At 41.4% G+C, this 26,744-nt stretch overlaps 1 protein-coding gene and 1 long non-coding RNA gene across 4 annotated transcripts in view; one reads left to right on the top strand and one right to left on the bottom strand.

Annotated features, from left to right (window-relative positions):
- Window positions 1-26,480, bottom strand: part of disp1 (dispatched homolog 1 (Drosophila)) — a 92,672-nt gene extending 66,192 nt beyond the window's left edge. For all 3 annotated transcript variants that reach the window (XM_075459782.1, XM_075459784.1, XM_075459785.1), the window contains exon 1: window positions 26,347-26,480. The gene's annotated coding sequence lies outside the window, so the exon portion shown is untranslated. The remainder of the gene's footprint in view (window positions 1-26,346) is intronic.
- LOC142375346 (uncharacterized) lies at window positions 5,487-6,756 on the top strand. Its single transcript, XR_012768934.1, has 3 exons — window positions 5,487-5,526; window positions 6,280-6,410; window positions 6,653-6,756. It is a non-coding gene; the product is annotated as an uncharacterized LOC142375346 (long non-coding RNA).
- Window positions 26,481-26,744: the final 264 nt, after the last annotated feature.

Below are 26,744 nucleotides of genomic sequence, written 5' to 3'. Positions count from 1 at the left end.
GACAGGGGGAACAGTTTCCTTGGATAGGTGGAACCTAATAATGACTTCCTATTTTAAGTCAAGAAAGTAAAGAAAAAAATCAAAAAAGAAAGGGCAACGTGGATGATGGCGCGAACACATGTAATATCCAAGAGAGCTGTGATGGCATGAATGAAATATAATCAAGTGTTATGGTTTTAAATAGCAAATGTAGTATGATAGGGTCAGGGTATGCTGGAGAGTTACAACATCTGGATCTTGTAGTACATGCCTCTGGAGTTTTGACAGTTTCCCTCTGAACTAAGAAACTCTTTCTCTGGCTATCCACACTGAATTCTCCCCCTCCTGTTTGCGTTGTCTTCCATCCCCTATTTTTTACCTCCCTCCTTCAGGACCATGTGAAAACTCCCAATTACCAGAAACATGAGAGCGCTAAGAGTTGGACATGAACTTGGAATATGCAAAACATGGGAGCTCTTAACAAGAGTCCTGCTGAACTGTGATCGAATGCGTCAGCAGGTCATAACGGGCCCCCTTAAGATCAATGTAATTATGAAAGTTTTATGTGGAGGACTTTCCGGACAGGGCAGTGAACGGCGACAGGAGGAGGAGGAAAAGGGTACTGCCAGCATTATATTCCACTAACAGAGACTCCTTTCTAAAACAAGTGGAGAAAAAGCAAAGTTGATCCAGCTGTCTTCCATCAGCAACTATAATAGAAAGTGGACGAAAGAAAAGAGGTTTGTAACACCTGCAGCAGGGTGCCAGAAAACATTCCCTGGTCCTCCGGCTTCTTGGTGATGCACTCTATAAATTCTTGTGATTAGCTACAGTAGCGGGCCTAAGTGCCACTTAAATAGAACCCTAAAGGGCAAGTTGTTGTGACCTACAAGCTACGGAAATGTAATTTCAGTTAAAGTGATAATTACAAAAACAAAGCAGGCTCTTGTTTCTCTAATAAAATAAGATGTAGGGAGGATAGGTGCAATAGAGGCACATGGGAAACAAAAGAGACCGTGACAGCAATTTTGTAGTAATAGGCCATTATTTGGGTGAATCATGAAGAAAAAAACTTTGTTATTAAACTATTAAGTAACCTTCAACTAAGAGTAAGTCCATTGTGCTTTAATATTCTGGGAAGACTACACACCAAAACGAGACACAGATGTGAATATAGGAGCAAAGCCAAAGTTTTTTTATACTTAATGTGAAAACTAAAGTTTCTGTTGTCTGCTTTTGCTCTGAAATCAAAATCAGCAACGAACCATTTATCACGTTTTTAAAGTGTCCCCACTCGACAGCATCTCCTTCAGGTGACAGCAAAGATGGGAAAGGTCTACATTGTAAATCAGATTTAAAGTGGTGTCACAGAAAATTCCACCGGTGCCGGGATAATAACAACATTATCCTGAGCCCCAGTTGGTCAATAAAAAAGAATGCGGTTGACCCCAAAGACAAAAACTCCACAAATCACAATTAAATCTACCAAATGAATCAGCGGGCCAGGCTTTAGCAAAGAGTCTCTAGAGGCCTTTAAACAAGCTGTGCTCGTGGTTAGAGCGGATGGCACGGCTCAGGCCAGGTCTGCTGCAGCCATGCTGACAGCTCACAGAGACCAGACCCGAGTGCAATACAAATAGTACTCAAAAGAGAGTAAACTGTACAGTATTTCTGCATACTATCTGTCCATAAGATTAACCTCCAACATCAATAACAAAACACTACGACCAATAACCTCCTGAACATTTTGCACATATTACTCCTATGCTGTAGCATTATGTCAGTCAGGTCACTATAATTAAGACGTAGGTTTCTCTCAGCATTTTAGTATGTATTTTCCACCTTAATTCATAAATGTTATAATTACAATGGCAATGCAAAGTAGCTAAAACACATATGTGTCAAGGCAAGTTTTGTACGGCTGAGTAAATTGGGGTAAAAAAATAAGTAAATAATTTTTTTCATCATTTTGGAACATTTGGCCCACAGATGCATTTAAATTTTGCTCATGTTTGTAAACTAAATCTACAGATACTTTAAAGAAAACGACTGCATTACACAGTACATACGATAATTTTTTTTTTTAAATGCCAAGAGAGAACATAATAGAACTGCATTATTTTCCCATAAGACATAAATAAAATTATCTACTCATTGCAGCAAAGATAGAAAAATGTGTTGCGGTATAGCTCAAAGGCAGTATCAAATCACTAAAAATCAACTTACCAGTATGTGTTCAAAACATTGCTGTGTAAAACCCCCAGAAAAATCTGATTTGCAAACAACCGGTGCACAATGTCAAACTGAAATAACCTATTACTGATTAGCTGTCAAAGAAGTTATTTTATGACTAAGACCCCCTCATGATGTTTTCCAGAGCCGCAAACCTGAACTGTTTGTTAAGTTTGATATGGGACCGAAATCTTTTAAAGTACATTTACAAAACTGTAATTTTATGAGTACATTTCATACGTCATGTCTTGTATGAGATGCAATCATGGACAGTTGTGCATTAAAGGTAGGGTAGGAGATCCTGGATTTTGAGTCCAGCGAAGCTGCATTTTGAAAATACACAGGTAAAAAGTCTCAACCCTTTTCTTCACTTTCCCCCCGAAGGCACGCCTCTAGAGTACATGAATGCGCACGAGCGCTGTTCTTTTTTTAATTTTTTTTTTAAAGTATTTTTTGGGGCTTTTTATGCCTTTAATGACAGGACAGTGTGAGAGAGACAGGAAGCAGGGGGCAGAGAGATGGGGAAGACACGCAGCAAAGGGCCGCTCAGTGCGGGAGTCGAACCGGGGCCCGCTGCATCGAGGACTAAGCCTCTGTACATGGGGCGGCTGCTTAACCCACTACGCCACCGACCGCCCCACGAGCGCTGTTCTGACAGCAAGCATCGATCGTTGCCTTATTTAGTATTTAGTATATGCTAACTATACGTTTAATAATGCTAGGTGCTAGCCAAGCTGGCTCTAGTTTAGCTTCCTGCCAAGCTTCTGGACACGTAATTCGTTCACGGAGCAGGGTACGCGCACAGGGAGAAGGAGAGGGAGGGAGGAGCAGATTGCAGTTTGATAGACGGCATCAGTATCCAATCATCGTTAACGGTCCGTTCATTATGATTGGATACTGTTTTTCCTAGATTGTACGTTATAGAGGCCACTAAAACTTTTCATATTTGTGTCAAAACTTTTAATTAATTGGTTGCAATGGGGGTGTGAAGAGTATTTCAAGCAATATGTAAAAAAATGTTCCAGAAAAAGATCCCCTACCCCACCTTTAAGAAAGAGACAGATGCTGTATTAAATTAATACAATTATATAAAATTAACAAGAACAAAAATAAATTTGTGGTGTTGTCGAGGCTCGACCCATCAAACATACCAAAAAAAACAAATTCATAAGAACAGACATAGACATACGCACACGCACACGCACACACACACACACACACACACACACACACACACACACACACACACACACACACACACACACACACACACACTTTTAGTCAAACATTATGCAGTGAAATGCTCTCAAGCTGACCTTGACAGCTAAGGACATATTGTGTGAGGAGGGTCACGTCTGCACTTGGCAGCCAGGGGCAATCAGGAGTCTGGTCCAACAGGGTGACGTAAGACTTGGACATCCTTACCCAGACTTGTGTACATTCATCTAAACATCAATGGGCTCTGATCATTTCAGAGAGGGAGCTTTCTGGCTTCAAGCCTCGTGCCCTTGAAGACTCTGGTTTCTGGGACGACAATAGGTAGAGTAAGCAATTTGCATGAGCAATCAATGTGAACAACAACTAATGTGTGTACCACAGAAAACACTAGCCCCTTTCACACTGCCGAATAACCTGCGTTTAATTCGCGAATTTAGCGTGTCCGCTGTTGCATTCACACTGCCGACCCGGGCTGCCGCGTCAACTCGACTCGCCTTTCGACCCGCGTCGGACCCTAGTCTTTTTGCCGAGCCGAGTTTGATGTGAACGCAATCGACGCGGGTCGGACGTGGGCGTGGCGTGACGTGAGGAGTTTAAAAGACAGAATGGACAGCTGATTCAGAACAACAGCGACAGGTGAGGACAAGTTTTACTCTGTTTTAGCCTACATCAAGTTCGAGACATTTTTTAATATGGCCAACTGGGGAGACAAGGAGGTCCGCGAGCTCCTCAGCCTCCGAGCAGAGATCGTTATTTACCGTCACATTTCGGGGACGGATGGACCTCTGCTGGAAGGGCTGGCGAGAAAGATGGGAGAGCATGGTTTCCCACGCAGCAAGACGCACCGTAAAGTAACATCTCCATGAACTGCATATACAATTGCAAAAACGAGTTCTCAAGGTGTATTTAACCCTACCTCCGACGCATGGCTTGTGCCTACGTCATTGTACACGCCCAGCATTTTATGTGTTTCGTTAGACGCTCTGCCACTAGGCAACGCCCCCTGAACTCGGCTTCTGGCAACACGGGTCACCAACACGCCAAGCGTTCACATTGCTCGACGCATGTCGAAGGTGCAATTTGGACCCGCTAAGGTAGCGGGTCGCAGTGTGAAAGGGGCTATTGTAATGGGTAAAGTGATATCCAGGAAATCCTTTGCAAAACAGCAAAAACAGTAAATGCACTTAGTGCCAAAGTCTGAGATGTTTGAGGGGGGAAAAGTGTATGATATTTGGTTAACAAGCTACCTTTCTTGGAGCTTAAAATAAGTCCGGACTTCTATTCAAGCACTTAAGATTTGTACAGATGGCACACATCTCCTTACTTCAACCCAAAATAATGACATTTAAGAGACATATGGCACAAGTTACTATAGTACTCCTAAAGAGCCTAAAGTGCAAAGACACCAATCTTAAGTTTAACATAAGCAGATTTTTCACATAAGCAGAAGAAAACACTAATCTTTAGCTGTCATCAGTGGTCACAGCATTTGAAACGTTTCTCACTAAAATGACCCCCAAGTTTTATCAATCACATCTATTTTTAAGATGACGAAAAACATTTTCCAACACAGTTATTACTCTTTCTCTGTGATCATTAACCCACTAGATTTCCATGTCACTTTAAGTCACAAAACATTACCAACTTTCAATCATCTCACTTTGTCTGACAGAAAATGAGTGGGACTTGTGGGCTTAAAGTTCCCATGGCATGGTATAGTAGCGGCGCTTTAAATGGGCTTTCGGAGGCTTCAGGATGTTATACCCCCAGGCGTTCTCAAAATTCACCCGAAAAACGCAGATTTGGCCACTTAGAAGAAAGCCGCATTTCAGAGCTCTCTCCAGTGCCCTGTTTTCCTAATGAGAAGCAAGGAGGAGCGCGAGGGGTGTGTCATGGCTGAATGGGGGCGTGTCTGATTCTCTGTTTTGGCTCCGCGCATGTTAGCTGCCTGCTAGTAGGAAAAAAAATAGAAATGGCAGGTGAGCAAACCATCGTACCGTTCGCCTTCGACCCGGAATCGGACCCTGAAGCCGAGGCGCAGGCAGTTCAGCAACAGACTGCAGATCAGCAGCGCCTTCAGCAAAACGTCTCAGAATGGTGAGTTTGAAATGTTATGTCTGGAAACGTTTATAGTTGGGTCGGTCCGAACCACTGAGGTGCGCAGATATAGCAGTGGCTTAGCCTACGGTAGCCTAATTAGAGCAGAAATTAGTCACTACATCAGGACTACCTAAAATATTATTTTTGCTTACAAAACGTATAAGTTCCCAACTTATTTTGCAATGTGGGCACGTATTTGCAGTGCTAACATTAGTGAGTATGGCTGCTGGCATCTCCAGTCTCTACACCAAGTAACTTTCTCAATGTCGCCTTGCATTGTACAACAGTAACACTGCCAAAGTATTTCCCATAGTACACATTGCCAACATGCAAATGATTCTCCACCCAGTGTTGACATAAGGGGAGCGATTTATAACCAAGTTTTCTAGACAAAAAGGTTTACATGCTGTAATATACAAAAAAAAAAAAAAAACATACCTCATCATATCCTGACCAGGTGCTGGATCCAAAGTGTAACTACACGGAATGAAACTTATGCTACATATTTCTGTGTACACCTTTTTAGCAGCCCGTCTTCACTGGGAACAGCCAGCTGTGCGTTGCCCATGTAGTTATACAGTAGCCTATGGCATGCAAAAAACATGATAGTATTCTGACCAGCATGTAATTATTCTCCATGCTCACCTGTTAACTCATTTACTTCTCACTAAAGATGTTTCATTGTTATATTTGCCGGCATTACCTGAAAACAGAATATCAGTACACTGCCTTTTTTTTAAAAAATAATAGGTGTCAATGTGGAATTTGCGAGATAATGCCCACAGAAAGGGAGAATAGATGCTGCATGGAGATCCCTCAGGTAACACTGTAAACATTTGGATCTACCTGTTTGGCAGTTTACGCCTGAGAAGAACCCATCGGTAAGCGTTGTAAAATAATCACTCATAGCCACATACATAGAGTTTACAGTACACCCACCCAACAGAGCCTGATAATTCAACTATGCAGACAGTATGAAGAGTGTTTGTAGATTTATTTACAAGACATTATTAAAACACAATCAAGAATAATCCATAGGAATATGTAAATATGTACAACATAGCAATAACAGAAGAACAACAACATTCTCTTCAAGTGTCATTTTTTCTATCTGTTCTTCCAGGCGCTTCAGGTATTTGGCCTACAGGCAGTTCGTGGCGTGGTGCTGGGGCTTTTTGGGTCGCCGGATCAGAGTGGTCATTCCTGCCTGTGTGGTCCTGCGTATCCGTGCCAAGTACCCCGATGATGAAGGACACTGCACCGGGTTTAGACTGCCTCGCGTGTGAAAAATTAGGTCCATCAGGACATCCACATACCCTTTCACACAGAACATTCATACACACTGTACACACACAACATTTGTATATTTCAGTTAGTCATTTGTACATTTCAATGTTTATTTATATATTTATATTTGTTCTATATATATATTTATGTTTGTTTATATTGCTATTTCTCACATTTTTTGTATTCCTATTTGTTGGAATTAACCTCAGTAAATTTGATAAAGGCAAAAGTAGTTGGACTTGAATTCTTGAACTTCTGAGGTCTTACCAAAGGTTGGCTTAGTCTTTTGACGTTTGACTGCACTCTCCCTTCTTGGATTTGGGAAAGGAGATTTTGAAGAGAGGTACACCATCTGCTGTCTGGGCCTGTGGTCGGTTTGCATTTTCATTAAAGTGGATCGCTGCCAAGTACCGTCTGAAAGTACAAGAAACAATGTGTAAACGGTGTTTCTCACAGAATTTTCATTTGTCATGGTGGTGGGGGTTAGCTGGTAGAGACACATGCATCATCATGGGAGAGCATATGAAAAGCTCTTTTCCAAAATGCTATAGAAGCTGTTCTCATTACTTTTTAAAAATCTGATTTCAAGCATCAGGAAAGTGATATCAGCTGAGATAGCATTTGAAACATTTAAATGCTGCTTTTAATGGTAGTAACAAATAAAACAATATTTTTTAAAGTAGGTATAAAACATTTTGGAAAAAGCTTTTCATATATTGTGAAGTTTCATAGGAACTATGATCTGAAAACCCCCTAAAAGTATAAATTTTTTGGTAAATCAAATGTAAATTACATTCACAAGACAATCTTTTCAGGGGACCTGGTCTAAGTGTTTCGTGCCTTATAGTGCTGGAGAAACCCGGCTCAATAATGACATTTCAGACAACAAAAACTTTCAACAACTACAAGGTAAAACATCTCACCTGCAAAGCATTCCAATATAGAGAAAGACAACATTCTTCGGTGTGGCTGCAGTCCTAGTGACAGACAATGGGCTCAGTCTGGCAGGCAGCATCCCTGCTCCGGGATGTCTGGACGTGAGCACTTGATGTGCTGGCCAGTGAAGAGTGAACCTGGTGCAGACAGAGAGCACACATCTCATGGTTCGAAAGCCGAGCATTACACTCGTGATAAACTGACGTGTCACGACAGATTTGAAGTAAAATTGTGTTCGAATTGACAGATACATAATGGTGTATGTTCGAGGGTAGTCAGCAAACGTTTGCTAAACATCCTTCACCTAGCCACAACACCCGATCGCATATCACACACGAGAGACGCAGAAACGACTCGACGTTAAAAAAAAAGTCACCAAACCGTAACAAATGCTTTCAAAATATAAAGTCACCAATCTAAAGAAAGGCTTACAAAATATGAATTGTTATCGCCGGGGGTCATTTTCCGTGTAACAGACGTATCTAGCCGCAGAACATAACTAGACTTGCTTACCTAAGTATTCATGCTGTATGTAGTCCCCTACACGTAAGATACTTGGTCAAAAGACAAATGTCTTGTTTTACAACCAATTTTCCAAATCTAACCAGTTTAACAGAGTATTGGTTTGTAGCGCAGTGTAGGTTTCATGGATAAATACCTCCACAGCTAATGTTGGCTAGTTAGCTGGTACCCATGAAGTGCTAGCGGCTACAAATAATTATGACTTACTTGATCGGTGTGGGTAGCTGATGGACCGGCAAGGCTTGGCACTGATCCAGGCTTCAACTTCAGGTGTAGGGCAAAACCTGCCCTGTACTGTCCCAAGTTGTGAAAGCATTCCTCTGAAATGTGTCGCGCAAACACTGACGCTCTTTGGAACATGCATGGGCACCCGTACCTCTAAATGAAATTAGCCATTCCGTTTTCAAAGGGACAGAGGGTGGAAGCGGAAACATATTCTTCTCTTCATCTTCACATCCTGGCACAGTACATTTCGCATGGTAAAGTCGTTTGGAAGCCATTGCTGTATCTTCTGTGACTGTCTTCAGTCGTGGCGAGTCTCGGTCTACTCCACATGAGTTGGGCGGGTAAGATACGGGTAGTTTACCAGCAGTGGGTGGAGACAGAGGGCGTGGCGGAGAGAGGGGGTGGGAAATTTTGATGAGCTCTATCCTGGCATGACGTCATGCCAGGAGCCTTGAGTCAACGAGACAATTCGAGGCGCTCTGTTCAAAACACGGAGGAAATGCTGTACTGCTCAGTGAATACATTTCGCAATTTCTACTCACTGGGGTGACTTAAGGAGACTAGAGAAACTCATTTTAAGGCTCAAAAACCTCTGAAAGTGAAATTTTCATGCCATGGGACCTTTAAGGTATATTACATATAAGAGGGGATTCCTTTTGGGGCTTGATTCCCTAACCCCCTTACCCCTTTATTTCTAAACACAAACCACGTCGTCACTCAATTCCATTCCCATAACGTTGCAGCTTAGCTCCAAAACGTGTTTAAAATGGCTAAAGGAAAGAGCATCTTTTACAAAATACTTGTGGGCGAACGTGTTTCCTGTCCACTCCTGGCTGGCAGTAGCCTAGTTCGTTCAACAGTTCCCCTTTTTCATATATGCCTGCTACCTTCCATAATTGTTTATCTGATTATTCCCATAATTGGCAGTTCGTTCATTTTGACATGTTAATAGAGGTCTTAACAGTCTTAACGCAGGCTACATTAGCTTTTACAAATCCATTCATCTGTACGCATTGATCAGATTCAAAGATGATAGAAAACGGATTAAAAGTAGGCCAATCAAATGTGCTTAAGTTGCAGTTTACACAGTGTGCATATTTTATTGCTTACTACTGTGATAGGGCTCTTATATCATCATATTCATATTCAATTGTAATTCTCTTTTTATTGGTAGCAGGACAAGGAAGAATTTCACTGCACATTGTACTGTGTATGTGACAAATAAAACTATCTCTTGAATGGAAGGTTCCATCTCCATCAAATCTTGTTCCATGCGCCCTTTTTTCAAATTTGAGCCCTTGCCCCACTAAAGGACTCTGCACATCCCAGCTGCTCTATGTAGTGATTGTTGCAACCAGTCACCCATATCAAATAAATCCTATAACATTTGCTTTAAGAGAAAAAAAAACAAAATCTGAACAAGAAAATGTGGACTTTGAGGACTCTGGATTCTGCAAGTAGAAAGTAAATCAAGTCATTTTCTGCTAAAGGTTGGCTTGTTGTAATCTGATTATCTGCACCTTGTATGTTGAGTCTTTGGCTATTTTCATAAATTATTGTGTATTCTTTGCATTCTTCCAGATAAAGAGAAAAATGCAGTATATTTCAGTAACAGCTGCTTCACATTATTGTTGTCAGAAAGTACGACCAAAGACTATTTCATTAACACACATTCCTCTGCAGAATTGCTGTGGTTAATGTGTTACCTAAATACTTTATTGTCCATCACACAAAAGTGAGCCAGAAAACCTACACGTTTATCCATGTTACATGAGCTGATATGAAAAAACATTGACTGCATTCTGTTTAATAAAATCCATTTTCATTTTTCTGAAACATTGAAAAGAACAAAACAATCAGAAACACTACAGTGGAAAGGTTTTAACCCCTCCAACCTTATTTCCTTCTATTTTTCTTCCAAACAGCCAGACTTGCTTGTAATCTTTTAAAATTCTACTGAACAACAGTTCTCCAGGCTTTCTGAAGGTCTTTTTTTGGACATTGGCTGTTTTTTGTTTTTTTCATACTAATTTTTAACCCTGTCCTTATACATGACCACTTTTAAAGAAATGCGTGTCTTTGTTTGTTAGGCTACTCAACACTGACCTATGAAACATTCATGCCTAAAAAAAATGCACCTTACTCAAGAGATGAAACAATGTTGTGTGTACACATAATAGACAACTTAGCAGAGGACAACTTTTAAATAGTATCCTGACATATTTTGTTATCAACAGCCTGTCAGAAGTGTCAGAAAATGTCAGTGATAGTACAATTTCACAGACATAAAATTAACGTTGTTTTTTTCATCAGCAAGGTGATTTCAAGATAGCTATTAGCTGAAAACTTGACATATCTCAGAATAGTGTGCAGCGTGTCATCTTCTTACAAAACTGGGAAAGCAAAGACCTGACACAGGAGCTGAGAGATGCATCTGGCCTTTCATTTGATTCATCAACTGAAGCCTCATCAGAAATGGTCTCCTGGAAGCATGGCTGTTAAGAAGTTCTTCTTGAGGAAGGGAAACGGGGAGAAAAGGCAGAGGTATGCCAAATGACACAAGAACTGGACTGGAAATCAGTGGCAACAGTTCTTATGGAGGGGTGAATCCTCCCCAGAGCCCGGACCTCAACATTAATGAAGCAGTGTGGGATCGTCTTGGCAGAGAATGGAACAAAAGGCAGCCAACATTCAAAGAAGAGCTTTGGAATGTCCTTCAAGAAGCCGGGAGAACTGGTCCTGAAGACTACTTGAAGTCTGTGTTGAAGAATAAAGTTGGTTATACCAAATATTGTTTTTTAATCTTGTTAGAACGGTCCAAACTCCTGACAGGTGATTAAAGACTTTTTCACTGTTAAACTGTAGGCTAAAGCCCTTGTGGAGTAAGAGAAGAAAAGCATGTGTAGAAGTAGAAAGTTAAAGCAATAAGAGGTGTAACAAATATAATTGGAGGGAGAAGGTCCATGTTAAAAGCAGGTTGTAAATTCTGCCTCTACCTCATTCAGTGGGCAACACAGAGACAATGCATTAAGCCTGATTCTTACTCGGCGCAACCTCGCTTTGACCCATTCTTACTAGCTGGTCGCAAATGGCGCAAACGGTCACGTGACCCAAAATTCCGCCACGCCCCCCGTCGCAAGCTAAAAAATCCTCGCGTGTCGCAAGGGCGCGCACACAACTTTTTTTCTGACTTCGCGCGAGCTCAACCGGAAACAGCTGACCAAGAGAAAGGAAACATGAACACTGCAGAGACCGCGGTGACCGAGAGGGTGCGCCTCTACAAACATCTGTACGACACGTCTATGAAGTTACACTGGGACAATGCTGTCCCAAAGGACAACGTTTGACAACGTTTGACAAAGTTCGTCTTGTTGCAAAGGACGAACATTCCACCTTCTCTTCTGTTTTTGCCGCAGCCGCTTAGCTCTGAGATACATATACAGTTCTACACCCAGAGTAAATTCATTCCGCATCTGCATCAGATGTGCCAGCCTCTGCTGACGTGACACCACAGGTGGCATTGTGTATGCTTTCTTCGAATGCTATTCTTCGTCCGGTTCTTCAGCTTGTTTCCTCAACAGTGACGCCCGCTGGTCTGGAGAGAACTGCAAATGTGACGCATACTCGGCGCAAACTGCGCTTATGAGCTGAAGGAACTGTGAAGGGGCTGGCGCTTTCGATGACGTCATTAATGGTTCTCGAGCCAGAACAGTTGCGCGGTTGCGCCGAGTAAGAATCAGGCTTTAGAGTCCGAGGAGTTGCCAACAACCCAGCAAGCACCATTAGTAAACACGGTTGAACACATGGAGCAGGCAGGAAACTCTGTCAGAACCTTCAGCTCCCACTGGTCAGGCCCACGCTCAGCCACAAAGAGGTCTGCTCTGCTCACAGAGCCGCCGCATCCACCAGGAATCCAAAACAAAATGAGCAATGATGAAAAACTGTACTTTAAATAAATAACTTTGAAGTACACTTCGCCTCATGGGTCCCTGTTCAATCTACCCCACCCCCATCTGCAAAGAAGCTGCCAAGGAAATGCAAGCCAAATGTCGATGTTGTTCACTTACGCTGACTTATGGGTGTGTATGTACGTTCATGCTTGTGTCTGCATGTGTATATGTACCATACGTGATTGTTTGCACGCAGGTGTGTCTGTATAACTTTATCAACCTGGCATGCCACGCAGTGAATATGCTTTTCGTCAACTTTAATCCACAAGGAGGAAGGGGAAGCCCCTGACTGAGAAAGTGTTATATCAGGTTTGTCAGTAGCAAGGCTAAACAAAAACAGATAGGTAAGTTTATGTTAACAAGGCTAAACACAATTAAACTGATATAAACTATGAATTTCTGCAAATAACATTGGCTCTCAAGTTAAATCAAGTCACAGAAAATGAAATATGAAAAAACGTCAGACAAAAAAGAGAAAGAACGAAATGAGAGAACAAAGGTGAAAAGTGAGAACATTGAAGCTAGAGCAAAAAAAGAAAAAAGAAAAAATCAATTCCGTCTAATGCTAACAACAGTGTGGGTGAGAAGGAACGAAAGAAACGGGAAGGAACAGGAAGAACTAAACAGAGAAGGATGAAAAAACAAAGAAACTCAGAGGTATGTTAAATCACTCTGCTTGGCAGCCAGCCCTTCTGTCCAATTTATGGATGGACCGAAGCTCTGCAAAGGTCTTTGTCAACTGAAACAAAAGGAAAGGCTTTAGCTGACCCATTGCTATGGCCTGCTCTATCCCCTCTTTCATCGATTTCTCAATTCTTCCATCTATCTCTCTCCACCCAACTCTGTGTCATGGCCCAAACAACAGGCCCTCCAGTGGTAAAAGGCTTGGGCCCAGACCAAAATTACTCTATTTCCCTCTCATAGAGGGCACCTTCCCACCCTTGCAAAGCCTTTCTGGTTTGTGTCATTTTAATGAACAACCCTAGCCTAGAAATCTAGACGCCCCTAGCGGCCGCAAATGGAATTTGCTCCGGGCCTGTACAGCTTTTTGCTGTATGGGTCTGGCTTGCTAGGCTAGAACAACCCAACTGTTCTGTAGCAAGTAAGGAGATGGAACTCAGGAAAGTTACTGTCTACAGGCTGAGAAAATGAAGGAGGACAGAGGGAAATTGAGTTAAAAAAAGGAGTCTGCAACACGTACACAAAATGTTCCTCTGGTCAGAAAGTCAAATACTCCTCATATTTTCAGAATGTATGATTTATCCCATGGTGAATTAAGGTTTCAGAATAATGGACACAGGTTTAATGTGACATGGGAACACGTCAGAGGAAGGGAAAAATCTTGGCCATTTCCTTTAGAAGGGCTTAATTGTGATAAAGATTGATGCTGTACAATAATGACTCAATCCCTTTTCAGATTGCACAGAACTAACACAGCTCTGTCTTGCAGGTCCATCTTTGACACATGAAGACACCAACAACTTTTGTCTCTGAGGGACTGGGAGAGGTGGAGTCGATACGCTTGCTCAGTGCCTTCTTTCTGATTGGCCTCACTTGCTTCTTGAGTGCAACTTCAACTGAAGCCTTCTGTTCTACTGGGTGTATAATCTCTTTTCAAATTTCACAAACAGTATAAATCCCTGCTTCCTCTACACTTGAGTCTGATGGCTCTCTGCCTGTGGAAAAATAAACTTGTCTGTTGCTGGTTCTTCATAGAACCAACATGGAATTGGCTCCAACACCAGCCCTGAACCAGCACTGGAACTGTTTAGGTAAAAGGGGGGTAGTCAGCCCATCTTCTGAGGTACTCATCTTGGCCCCATCCGTTTTGGTACTACTGTGTTCAGATGGGTGCTTTTGCATAGCCAAAAGACAGCACGTACTTTTCTACCAGAGGGAGATTTTCCACTGGTCAACTCCTTCCAACTGGGCATCCCCCTTCAGGTACTCTGCATCCAGGGCCTGTAGTCCAAGGTACAGATGACCTCACAGCTCCAAGTGCTTGACTACTTCATCCATCTTAGCATAAAGCTTTGTCACATGCATAATATGTGGTACACATCTAGAGTGAACTCTCTTCCGACCTATCATATTCCTTTGATAAACACTGGTTTCTCCACAAACACACAAATGCTCTCCAACATAGGCTTGATAACGCATTTGTCGCCCATAATCAAGAACTCAAGCAGCTACCAGGGGACGTTCATGTTGTTTAGGTCCACCCTTACCCACACACAGAAAAAAAAAACTTGCTTGTTCCTCAGGTACATTAATGGCTGCCCAAGTATATTCAACCAATTCACAGATTATTTGGCGTTTTTTTTTTTCGTTTACAATTCAAACTACCAAAGTCTTAATTCTCAGTTAAGGTAGGTGCAGCACATCAATTTAGCTCCTCTCTCATCTTGTTTTGGATTGTTTTTCACGAATAACACTTGTTTTTCAGGTTAAGGAAAAGAAGTAGCAAAGTAGAGACCAGTAGAGAAAAGTGCTTGTTGAATGTAATATTGTTCTGACAGTGATACAGAGGAAGAAAAATGTCTGAATAAACTGGTTCCCCATCTGTGATCATTAAGGTCCATTTTCCATTCCATTTCTCTTTAGTGTCACCAAGGCTCTGTGTAAATGGTCAAATAATGTGGATGTTGTGTGAGAAGACTGTTTTAAAAAGATAGTCAACTGAGACCTGACACTTGGAAATAAAGACTTTGAATGTTTCGAAATGTCAAACATTAGCTTTGAGGATCACACCCAAGAAAAAGAATAATGAGAGAGCACAGGGAACAATCTTTGAAAATTCCTGACTTTTTAAACATTTCTTACTTATAAGCCAATCTGTCAACATGAGGATAGATTAGTCACACTTTCTTCCTTTACCTGCATTTGTTTAATATCTTGATGATAAACCGTGAGGTGAACTGCATTTATCGAATGAGAGTCCTGGCAGAGTCAGAGGTTTGTCAGTAATGATTAATTGGTGTGGTTCATTGTGGTGTGAAGTTAGAATTAGGGGAATTTGGACTGCGCTGTGTGTCAGTTTGCAGAAGGTCAACAGTGTGAGGAGCAGCTGTTTTCTGAGCTTTTCTTATTTTAGTCAATTCATTGAAGCCAGTTCTAGCCAATTTCATTCAATTAGGAAAAATAAGATGTCACATTTCCCACTTAACCACTTTCAACAGAGACGCACCACTGTACCAGAGAGGACTGTCGTAAAATTATATTTTGTCTTATTTTTCTAACTGGTGTCACATTCAAGTTCCCATTACATTTCTGACCAGACCGCTTGTAAACAGATGTGACTGTTGTGGAGAGAATACTGCAATTAGAGGGAACAAATGGTAGCTTTTGTGGTTTTGATAACAATCTCTAGCGTGCCCATTTTCATTCCTTCCTTCTCAAAACAGGAAGACCAAAAGATGATGGTGGTCACCCTAAAATAAATCTAAAAAAAAAAAAAATGAATAAATGAAAATCTCCTTCTATCCGTTGACTGTGTTAAGACTATGTGTGGACTTCAACATCACACAGAGACCAAAGAACCTCAAAAGTCATCTCAACATTTGATTACATTCCTTTAGAAGACTTTTACCCAAACCGACTTATAAGTGAGGAGTGGAGACCATGTTGAGTTTAGCATCAGTGTCATATCGGAAAGGAGGCCGTGTAGGGGGAGGTTGAGATTGATTTGCCACTGATATGCCTCTGAGACGACAAGAGAGGTAGTGACAAAGACAAAATGGGCTATGTGTGTAAGTATGTATATGTGTCGGTTCATAGGTCTAACCACCAACACTGTCGTCACTCGGTGAATCCGCATTGTCAACTTGGTGCTTGTAAGCACACACTGATGTGGGGCTGATCCTTCTCTGTCTGGCATGCCTAAACTGCCAAAGAGAAACAGCTGCAAGTTAACAAGGACTTATTTTTGGCACAACTGGCGCAACTGATATGTCAAGAGGGCAGTACAGTCCTGGTAAGAATTACTTGCACCCCAGACTTGGAACTGTAATTTGTAAGAATTAAAACCATCTTCAGAATTAAGTGCTGACATCTTTTTGATGACTAATTCAGCTCCTCTGTTTAGATAAAACAAGAGTTTATGTGAGATAAATCATCCTATGAATGACATTTGACTGCTTCCTGTTTCCATTTGATAACTTATAACACCTAAGACAAAGCTGTTGCCTGAGAACATTAGAAATATAATTAAAAAAAGAAGAACAAACAAACAAAACAAGAAATAAATAAATCAAAATAACTGAAGAGCTCCAAGAGTGGTTTTAGCCTGCACAACCAGTGACAGGGTAATTCATTTGTTAAGATACTCAGAATAATGTTCTTGAAACTCAGAACTGTAGAACTACTGTTTTTTTGACCAACCCTTATTCAAGGTGACACTGCACAGACTGACTATTCATTTACTAACCACCCTTTTTAAATCAGAATCCCAGCTGTCAATTCCAAACATGAAAGACAATGATACTACATCAAGCTAAAAGCAGACAGAACTCCCCCTGTAAAATAGACTGGGCAGGCTTGTCTGACTAATTAAATTGAATTGCCGCCTTACAATGTCACATCATGATGACGTGATCTCCATTCAATTTAGAATGAAACCCGAAACCATTTCATCCATATATTTCTTTATACAGTCAAATGAGCTCATGTGCGTATTTAATTGGTTGATTATCTGCTGGTAGCTTATGTCATCCTTGTCAAGTCAAGAGTTAAAGGCTCCATAGTGTTACAGTTACACCTCTGGCTGCAATGAATGAACCAAAAAACAATCCAGAACAACAGAATCACAAGAACTCAAAAAGACCAACGAATCGATAAATTTGAACCACAAATTTTGTAGACTTTTGCAGCAATGCCAAGCATGTTCCGTCATACAAGACTGTTCTATGTGCATGTGTTACAATTCGGATACTAATGTTGTGTTTCATTGACCTTCATCAAGATTAGTTATGCATTACATTACATTAATTTAGCAGAAGCTTTTATCCAACACGTTTTACAGGTAACACTTTGGGGGCAATCATGGGTTTCAGTAACTTGCCCAAGAATGCCCAACTTGCCCAAGTGGTGAAGCAGGGAACTGAAACCAGCAACCTTCTCTTTGAAAGATCACAAATCTATCTCTGTGGATAGAAAGGAGGAAATAATCATGCTCTGGAGCTACAGCAACTGTAATAGTAATAATTTTTTCATTGCTGATACAAGTGAAGGATAGCAGAGGGTGCTGGTCATGTGCTAGCTTGAATTTTCACTACTGTTCCTTTTTTAGCTTCATTATTGCCTTTGCCAAGTGACAGGCGCATACCTAATTAAATTATTAAAGCTATGACACCATGAAAAAAGGGTTGCTGAATAGAACAATCCCTGTGTTAGTACAGATGGGTGTATCTAGTATAATGCAGGGTATCATTTAAAGCGGCACTATGCAACTTTCAGTAATACGGGGTTTGTTTACCATGCAATACACACCCCAAAGCTGTAGGGGGAGCTCCGTAGAAAATAAGGCGACAGTCTAGCCATATTATATATTACTACTCTAGAAGCTAACCACATTCAATTTAGCCGTCGACAGCTAATGGAGAGAGGTGTGTCTTATCAGGCTACCTGGCTCGGCTCAGAGCCCTTTAGACCTGCCGTGAAGCAGTAGTTCTCGGCTCTCGTGTGTCGCGAGACTTCCAGAGGTAAACAAAGCACGCGGCGCCACAGGCAAAGTTGCAAGCGCTGTTTCGGGCTAGGGCCACCAGATGGAGATGGAAATGTCACCGTTTTCATCAGAACAGGTCAGCCAAGCTATCTGATGATTGCCAAGCAATTTTTTGACCATGAAAAAGTTGCATAGTGCCGCTTTAACAGGAGCAGTAAGGGGAAAGTTAAGCTACATCATTGGTCTCTATAAAGATCAATGATGTGGACCGAAGATTTTATTGCAATTTCAAAATTATTTCCAGTGAGAATGCAGTAGTTGCTAGATACTGCTGAAGACATGTTCCTGTAGCCCCAACTACGTTCAAAACTCAGAGAAATCCACCGAAACAAACTGAATGCAAATATTTACATGACGCAAATTCTGTTGGTTTGTGCTTACATAAAGCCGCCCGCAACACTAAAGCCTCGTTTCCACTATGCAGTCCGGTACAGGTTGGTTCGGAATGGTACGGTACGGGTTGGGTCGCTTTGGGGTCAGCTCGCGTTCCCACTGTACAAAGGGGACCCTCAGGGGTGGGCGGAGTGCGTACCGAAGCGTATAACATCCATAATTTCGAACCACCTCCAAGCTTCTTCAGCTTAATGCGACACTGGCTCGCAGAGAGAAACCACTTTCTGCTATTTTTGCGGCAATCAGCTGGAAAACTTTTTCGTTTCACACAGCGCCATCGAGCTCCCGCTGCACAGCCTCCTCACCAACAATGGAGAGCAGAGCCTGGAACCGGTCCTGTGTGCTAGGTACCCCAAGCAGAAGGGTCTCCATTTATTAAACCCTTAAGTTCCATTTTGCACACGAGCCACAGTGAAGCTTATTCAGAGGTAACTGAACCCATGACTGGGACACATTTGAGCCAAATATGATTCGACAAGACCCAGAGCTCCAGGGTCAGGCCTCAGCAAGAAACATGTGTCCCTTTGAGATGGGGCCTAGTTGCTCCCTTAGACAGTCAACATTCTCTAGTTTGTGCAACAAACCCTAATGAGGCTGCTCTCTGTGGGGGGGGATCCAGAGCCCTGTCTGTGGGGATTTGCCTCAAGAGCAAAACAACAGAAAGATGATGCAGTGAAGCAACACCACCACCTAACTTTGGGTTGAAATTTGTGTTCAGTTCTTGACTGAGCAAGCAGCCCGTGTACAGAGACTCATTGCCCCTTGGCAGCTATCCTGGGTTTGATTCCGGCCTGTGGCCCTTTGCTGAATGTCAACTCTCTCTCTTCCCTGTTTCCTGTCGTGATTCTTTTGAGTAAAGGCCACTAGAGCCAACAAAACCTTTTAAAAAATAAATTTGTGTTCAGTTCCAACAAAAACTTTGTTTAGTAGCCACAATAATAAATATGGAAAGCATTATAATTGAAAAGACAGTCTAAGTTCAGATAGGTCTTAAAATGATCATTAGGACAGAGGAACAGCATCCATTTTCCACATGTAGAAGAATGCTAAAAATCAAATATGATCCCATCTGTGGTTAATATTCCTGCAAACTCAATGAAGTCCAGCAGAACTTACGGGGAAGAGACAGCAGGATGGAAAATGCAAGCTTTCAAAGACATTCCCATGCTTCTGATCTGTCTTTGGGGGGAGTGCACCTGAACCACATTAATTTATTTTCCCTTTAGTTTACGTGCCCCTTACTTCTCCTCGGGAAAAATGGGAAGCCACTGCTTCGTAACAAAGCTCAGGTTGCCATATATTGCAATGATCCACTCTAACAACTCTACTGACCACCGCTTTTTTTCCCCCCTTTTCACTAGGGGGTTGAATCAAATAGTGGCACTAATATGTAACACCTGCTCCTGTTCAGCGTCCGTCAGCATATCAAAAACACAAACAGTGACAACTCTGGTGCCAGTAGTGATATAGCACGAATCTGGGTGATGCAAAAGAGAGGGATGCAGGTTGCCTCTCGCTGCACTTCTTCACTCACAGGGCCCTCTCCAGGTCAAACAGTTGAAAATGTAGCCTTTAATATTTCACATATGGTTTAGGAGCACCGGGCTCTATCAATTTCTTTAATCTAAAGCCCAAGAACTGTAAGGAAAATAGCCTATCAGGCCATCTGCTTTTAATTACGAAGCCCATAAAGACTAAGATAGAAGCTGATGTGATGGACAGTCTGTGAGATGCCATGATAGGATCCATGCCTGTCTGCTGGGGCTCAAGTTTGCCTGATCTACATGCCAGACACACCTAAAACTTTCAGTTCAGCTAAGGTCAAAATAGGCTGGGTAGCCAAGAGGCAGAAGGATCAGTACTGTGGTTTAAAATCAACCTCCACAATCCAGTGACATTAGAATTTATCAGCATAAGACCATGATAATTCTCAATCTTTTGCAGAGTTAAAGCACAACAGGATATCTATCAAGAAAGCACACGTCAAAAAACAGCGAATATAAAAAAAAATCTACAAAGATTACAATGAAATATAGCATATATCTTTAGTTCATGGATTGAAATGAGTCACTTTAGTGGACAGTTTCACAACACATGTGCCTGGTTACACGCGTGTCAAGGTTTTATCAAGACCAGCAAAAACAGAAATGCACTCTCTCGTTTGACTGCGTTTTCCACTCTGCCTTTTTAGAAAATGTATATAAAACCAGACTGATTGAAAAAGTGAGGGTATTTTATCTGATTGGAGGATTCAGTCTTTGATCGGTGAAGATAAAACTGGATGGTTTGGCAGCTAGAACCAAGGAGCTGAATTCATTCAACATTGCAAAGAATCACAAAGAACGCTGCATGAGCATATTGTAATGTTAGTTGATAAATACTAAATCAATTGTCAGGCTTCCACTAATTTACAGAATAACCCAGTGATTCAGGCGCAAAGGCTACACAAAGGCAATTAAAGTAAAACCTACTTGGAGACCAAAGTTTTCAAAGTCATGTGTCCCCTCCTGTTTGTGGATCTTAAAACAAACGTGGCATTTAAGGACACAGAGGGTGAGGCCATTTTTAATAAGGGCTTTGCAAAAGAACATTTTCCCCTTTCTTTTCCATGTTTCTAAATAAAATCTGAAAATCAATATCTTCTATATCTTCAAACTGCCATGGTCACAAGTACTGATAATGGATATAGGGTCTGGTCAAATAGTCTTTTACGTTTAGGAGGGTTCCTAACTGAGGCAAATGATCAGTGGCAGCCATATTAAAAGGTGGACAAATTCTCTAAATGCTAATAAACCAACTTCAGGTCTTCCTTTATCATTTAATTTAACAAAGGAAACATCGGACTATCTTTAGTAAACAAAAAAAGATTTTTATGTCCCACAATTTCTTGTGGCAGCAACTTCCAAAGCAATGCTTGCTTCTTTTGACAGTGCTACTAACAGGGATTAGTAAATAAATATGAGGACAAGAAGGTGAGTGTGAGTAGCCTGTGGCTTTTTCCTTACTTTTCTGAGTTATCAACCTTGATATCAAAGAAAATATCTTATTAGATATATAGCTTCCAAAAAACCCAAAAACATTAAAATAACATATTAGACAAAGTATAAAGTGCTTATTGTAGGAAACTATTAAAGAGCTGTGGTTTCACTACCAAAGGACTACATCACAGCTTAGTTTAGCTGTGCCTCGATTAGCCTCCATGTACACTGTTCAGGTGTATGCCAACATCGCTACATGCTACATTTCTATTAGTTCAATTTTAAATCGATACTGCGATATATATTGATATTTTGTTTCCCGATAAAGTATCGATTTTTAAATCTTTATTTTTATTTTTTAAACATGTCACAAACATGTCTGTTTGTTTTTGTTTGTCTGGCGGTGTTGTGTTCAAGGGACCAGTCCAATCAGCGACGATTCATGTCAAATCACACTGTCCCTTTAAAATCTTTCAGAAAATGATGCAAGTGTATCGAATCGAATAGTTGGCTGAATATCGTGTATCGTATTGAATCGTGAGATTAGTGTATCGCTACAGCCCTATTGGTCAGTATACGTAGGATGTAGCAGCAGTTGCAATCCATGACACATTTCTAACGCTGTCAGAAATTCGGCCCCGGCTATCTTTGGTGACAAGACTGTGGCAACTGTGGTCTCAGAACCACTCTCACTACCCAGTGTAGGACAATTGTTTTTTTTAATTTTTTTTATCTAAAAATCAATAATATTCCCCACATTCTTTTATATCAGTCATCTTTCATCTGGGACAGATGAAAATCTCACAGTGTACATCAGACTTTCTGCTTGTAATGACAATCTGAGCAGTTTCGAATACGAGCCATTTTAATTCTGCACCTTGTTATAGCTTTGTAGCTCTCATTGCTTTCTCACTCACTATGTGCACTTATGTGCACATTAACTTATAACTGCCAATAAATAGGGCTCAGGTTGAAAAACTCTTAGAATGTGTGTCATTCATTGCTTGCACTAAGCTCTTTGTATGAAATGTCTTTTCACTATTTGGCAATCCTTTTTTTTTCTTCTTCATTCCTTGAAAAACTAAAAATCAGTTGCTGCAGATTATATTGGTCACCAAACTAGCTGACAGACTGTTTCACATTCCCTCACACCAGTGAGTCTGTTCTCTTAGGTCAAGACTAAAACTTTGAAATTTGAATCCTGGATCGTATTTCATCCTTCGTGAAAGCAAAACATTTATCCCTAATAAATCTAAGTCCACATCCTTGACAGGCCTGATAGCACAAGGCTTTGTCTCCTCAGGTCTGGGGATATCTCTCTCTCAGAAATCCTCCATGGATCTGTCCAGCTGACCTGTCAACATCAGAAGACGCAAATCCATGCTGCGTAGCAGTTTCAAGTCTCCAGAAAGACAGACAGAGATTAGGCATGCTGATGCCACAGGGGTCCACAAGATCCACCAGTGTCTCTATCCCTCAGCTCCACATCAAAGCGAGCAATGCAACAGTTTGAATTATAGGCAGCAAGTGTGCAGTCATGCCTCCAGTGTCACCCAGCTCCCAGCAAGATTAACCCCTGTGCCGCACTGAAGAGGAGAAGCAGAGGATACCGCTCACAGCAAAGCAGATAAATTACAAGATCAACAACTGCACATCAGCAACAGGACTAAAGGTCACTAAAGATCACATCGCGTCAGGGTTTTTGATAACTCAATCCCCCAATTGCAACTCCGGTCAAAGTAAATGAACAGGAAAAGGCACAGTACGTTGAACCTCTGTCATATCTACTGAACTTTAACAACTTGATTCTGAAATGAAACCTGATTTTCAACCATGTTTGTCATTTTTTACAGAAGTCAAAGGAGGACCTTTACATAGATGGCCTGAGATCTTTTTAGAGAGAGTTTTTCCTTTCCTCATTTTTTCCTTTCCTGAAAGAAATCCGTAGGTAATATCTTGAGAGACAAGTCTACGATTTACAGCCTCTTTTTCTGGCAATTTCCAAAACTTTCAGCCTGCTGATGCATTACTCCTTAACCATCAGTGCCCAGGGAACATTTTCCTGAACTAAAAACCAGCACTTATAATCTGGAAAAGTTATAGCATATTATCAGCAGTCAGACAAATGACTATTCAGACAAAGCCGTTAGCTCAGATAACATATGGGATTCATTCTGTGGCAATGAAGACAAATACCAATGTTGTCAGTTAAAGGTAATGAGGGTAAAAAGAACAAAAGAGAGCACAGGGGTGTAACTTAGATGCTTATGAAGGAAATAACACTTCCGTAAATTGATATTGACAAAACTTCGCAGACCAAGCAAAGTTATAAGAGCAAGCGTAAGCAGCGCAAATGCTGCCAACATCACAAAACACATGCTAAAAAAAAAAAATCTGGATTCAGCAGGCAATTTGCTGAAATGGTGACAAGGACAGTATCAAGACTGATTTAGAAACAGAAAGATTGGCTCATGAAAAGACAACCCTATGTAGAAAACTTGCCCAGATGCAGACAGAGGCCAAAATGAGATGGTGAGCAGCTGTTACAGCCAGCTGTCCAGGCCAGTTGTTCATTAGGGCTGGGAGGCCAGGGTGGGGGATTCAAAGACATTTAGGAAGGAGTTGGGGTGGGGAAGTCAGATATAACAAGCAATGAGCGATATTGAAGGATCGGTGAGGGCTGGGGGTACCAGATTTAGAATGGGACAGATAACTGCTCTGAAGACCGGCTCACTTAATTAAAAAAAATAATAATTAAAAATATAACTGAAGCAGTTTTCAGTATGTTTGGATATATACTGAAATAAGAAATCAAACACAAAGGTAAACCAAAATCAATGTGCTGTTTACACAACACTTCGATGATGGCTAAAAGACTACGTGAGATTCAGCCCCAAAAATCACCTGTAGGAAAACTTACTTCAACTCACAAAAGGCTTTTAAGTTCATCTTTGAAACCCTCTCCTGCACTTTGTACCAGCAGGCAAATGTTAACAGCAACATGGGTGCAAATGATTATGAAATGCGTCTGAAGTTTTCAGAAAATCCCATTAGAGAGCCCCCCACAGAGACCCATATTACATGGTCACCACAAAGCTGATCAGGGGAATAAAAAGCATAAGAGTGCCCTCTAGTGTTTTTTTCTGAAACATACAAGCACCTATAGGAGGACGTAGGGGGAATAATGAGGAGGGAAAAGCATAGCCTGGGGCTACAGTTTTCCACATCTACACATTTTCAGAAGCTTTAAAGTCAAATTATTTTGGTGGTGGAGGGGGCCGATCCAGCATGCGTTGCACATTAAGACTGCAGTTTGAGAGTATGTTTGGGTGCACATGTGTTCCACGTACTCGCTGTAAATTATTCGGAGGAGCTTTTAGCCTGCGTTTCTTGTTTAGATGGAAATACGTGGATGCCTCCAAGAAACTCTGATAAGATTAAAGTATTAATAAAAGGATCAAGTTCTCTGTAATTGATCAAAATTGTTTTTGTGTGGGCACCAGCATAGGAACAAGGCAGGAAAAAACTTTTTTGGAGGGGAGGGGGGGGGGGGGGGGTCTTAATATTAATATGCCGATTCACAGAAGACTGCAAGAACTCTGAATCTCCACTTTCTATACCAGACTATTCTACATTCAAACCCCACCCAACAGTATCAGTAGGTGTTTCTGTAGCTCTCTTGATGCAGTGCAATAATTCTTCAAAGAACACACATACAATCACAAAAAAACGATAGCTTCACCACACCACTTAGCTGTTCCATTTGCACTTGCTTTTCTGAACAAGTTATTGGGCTCCGGAGCTTCTGGTCACGTTAATATGACGCTGAAAAGCTATAGGAAGAGGATTAGTTTGCTAATGATTGTGAGAGGAATAGTTTCACTCCAAATTACTGACGGAGTTCAGTAACCAATTACCAACAGCGCCTAGTTTTAAAGAATTGAACAATTAGTGACAGCAATAACAACAACAAAAAAGCTCAGTTGAATAGTGATGGTTTCATTAGAGTGATACGGATTGATAAACTAAACTGAGGGACAGAGATAATTGCACGCTTTGGATTAACCGACACACGAAACTGGACTTCAATGCCGTGCAAACAACTTCTGTTTCCACAAGCAGGTGTTCAAATAAATGAGTTGAGCGACGTCTTTTCACCACACCGAGCTCTGTGTTCTGTGTCTACTAACGCATTTTCTCTAACAACACAGCCAGACACAGCAGTGAGGCAGAACAGTTTCGAAATTTCCCACTTTAAAAGACAGAATTTGGCTGCTCTGGTACAGTTTTAGGAAGATGCTGCATTTGTTACAGTGCACCTTTATACGCTTTATGATGACTCTAGATGTTACCCTATTTAGTCGTACAATAAACACAGAAACAGTTACAACATACATCCCGTGGGTCTTAAATAGTTGGTTCCAAGTTTTAATCCATGCTGTAACGTGTCACTGTGTCCATTACCAGCCAAATATAACGTTATCATCATAGCTTCGGCCTAAAGTCAAATCACAACTGACCCTATTTGTTCGCAAGCTAGCGTGAACTGCACCGAAGCATATGCGAACCTGGAACACCTCACATTCAGACAAGCCCTTTCGTCACCACCGAAGGCTCGTTTTAGCTTCAGTGTATCACCACAACAGCACGTCGCGCATGTACCCATCCACCCCCCTCCTACACGCTAGCTAAGTTTATGTTAGCCGACTGACGCTGCTAGCCAGCTAACCTCGCTGACCAAAACAGCTGGCTAAACAACAGCGGCGTCGCTGTGGTTGCTTTAAGCACCAAGCTGAATACTCACATGAGCAGCCACTCGGTATGAAAGCCAAACACGGGGTGAACGCGAACTAGCGATGAAAAAAGTATCCCCAGTGTTCTCCTGAAGTTTCTGCGGGATGCTCAAGTATCCACTATTCAAGGATCAAACCATGTTGGGTGGGCAGCTGCGCACTGAGTTCTAGACTGCACTCGAAAGCCATTAGGAGGTTTCTGGAAGGCTGTAGGAAACTGGGAAGGGCACTAGGAAAGGACTATCTCAACTTTCTTATCTCCTAGTGATCTATGTATTGGTATAAATAGGCTTATTTTACATTATTTTGATCGTGATGTAGTTTTTTGTCGCACTAGTTTCATTCTGTTGTATACCAGAGGCCCTAAATGAATAATGACTAAAGAATAAACGCGAGGAATATCATATAG

Source organism: Odontesthes bonariensis, chromosome 24, assembly GCF_027942865.1.
Source record: "Odontesthes bonariensis isolate fOdoBon6 chromosome 24, fOdoBon6.hap1, whole genome shotgun sequence".
Classification (NCBI taxonomy): Eukaryota; Metazoa; Chordata; class Actinopteri; order Atheriniformes; family Atherinopsidae; genus Odontesthes; species Odontesthes bonariensis.
Note: the sequence above shows the minus strand (reverse complement) of the source record. Positions and strands in the feature narration are given on the sequence as shown.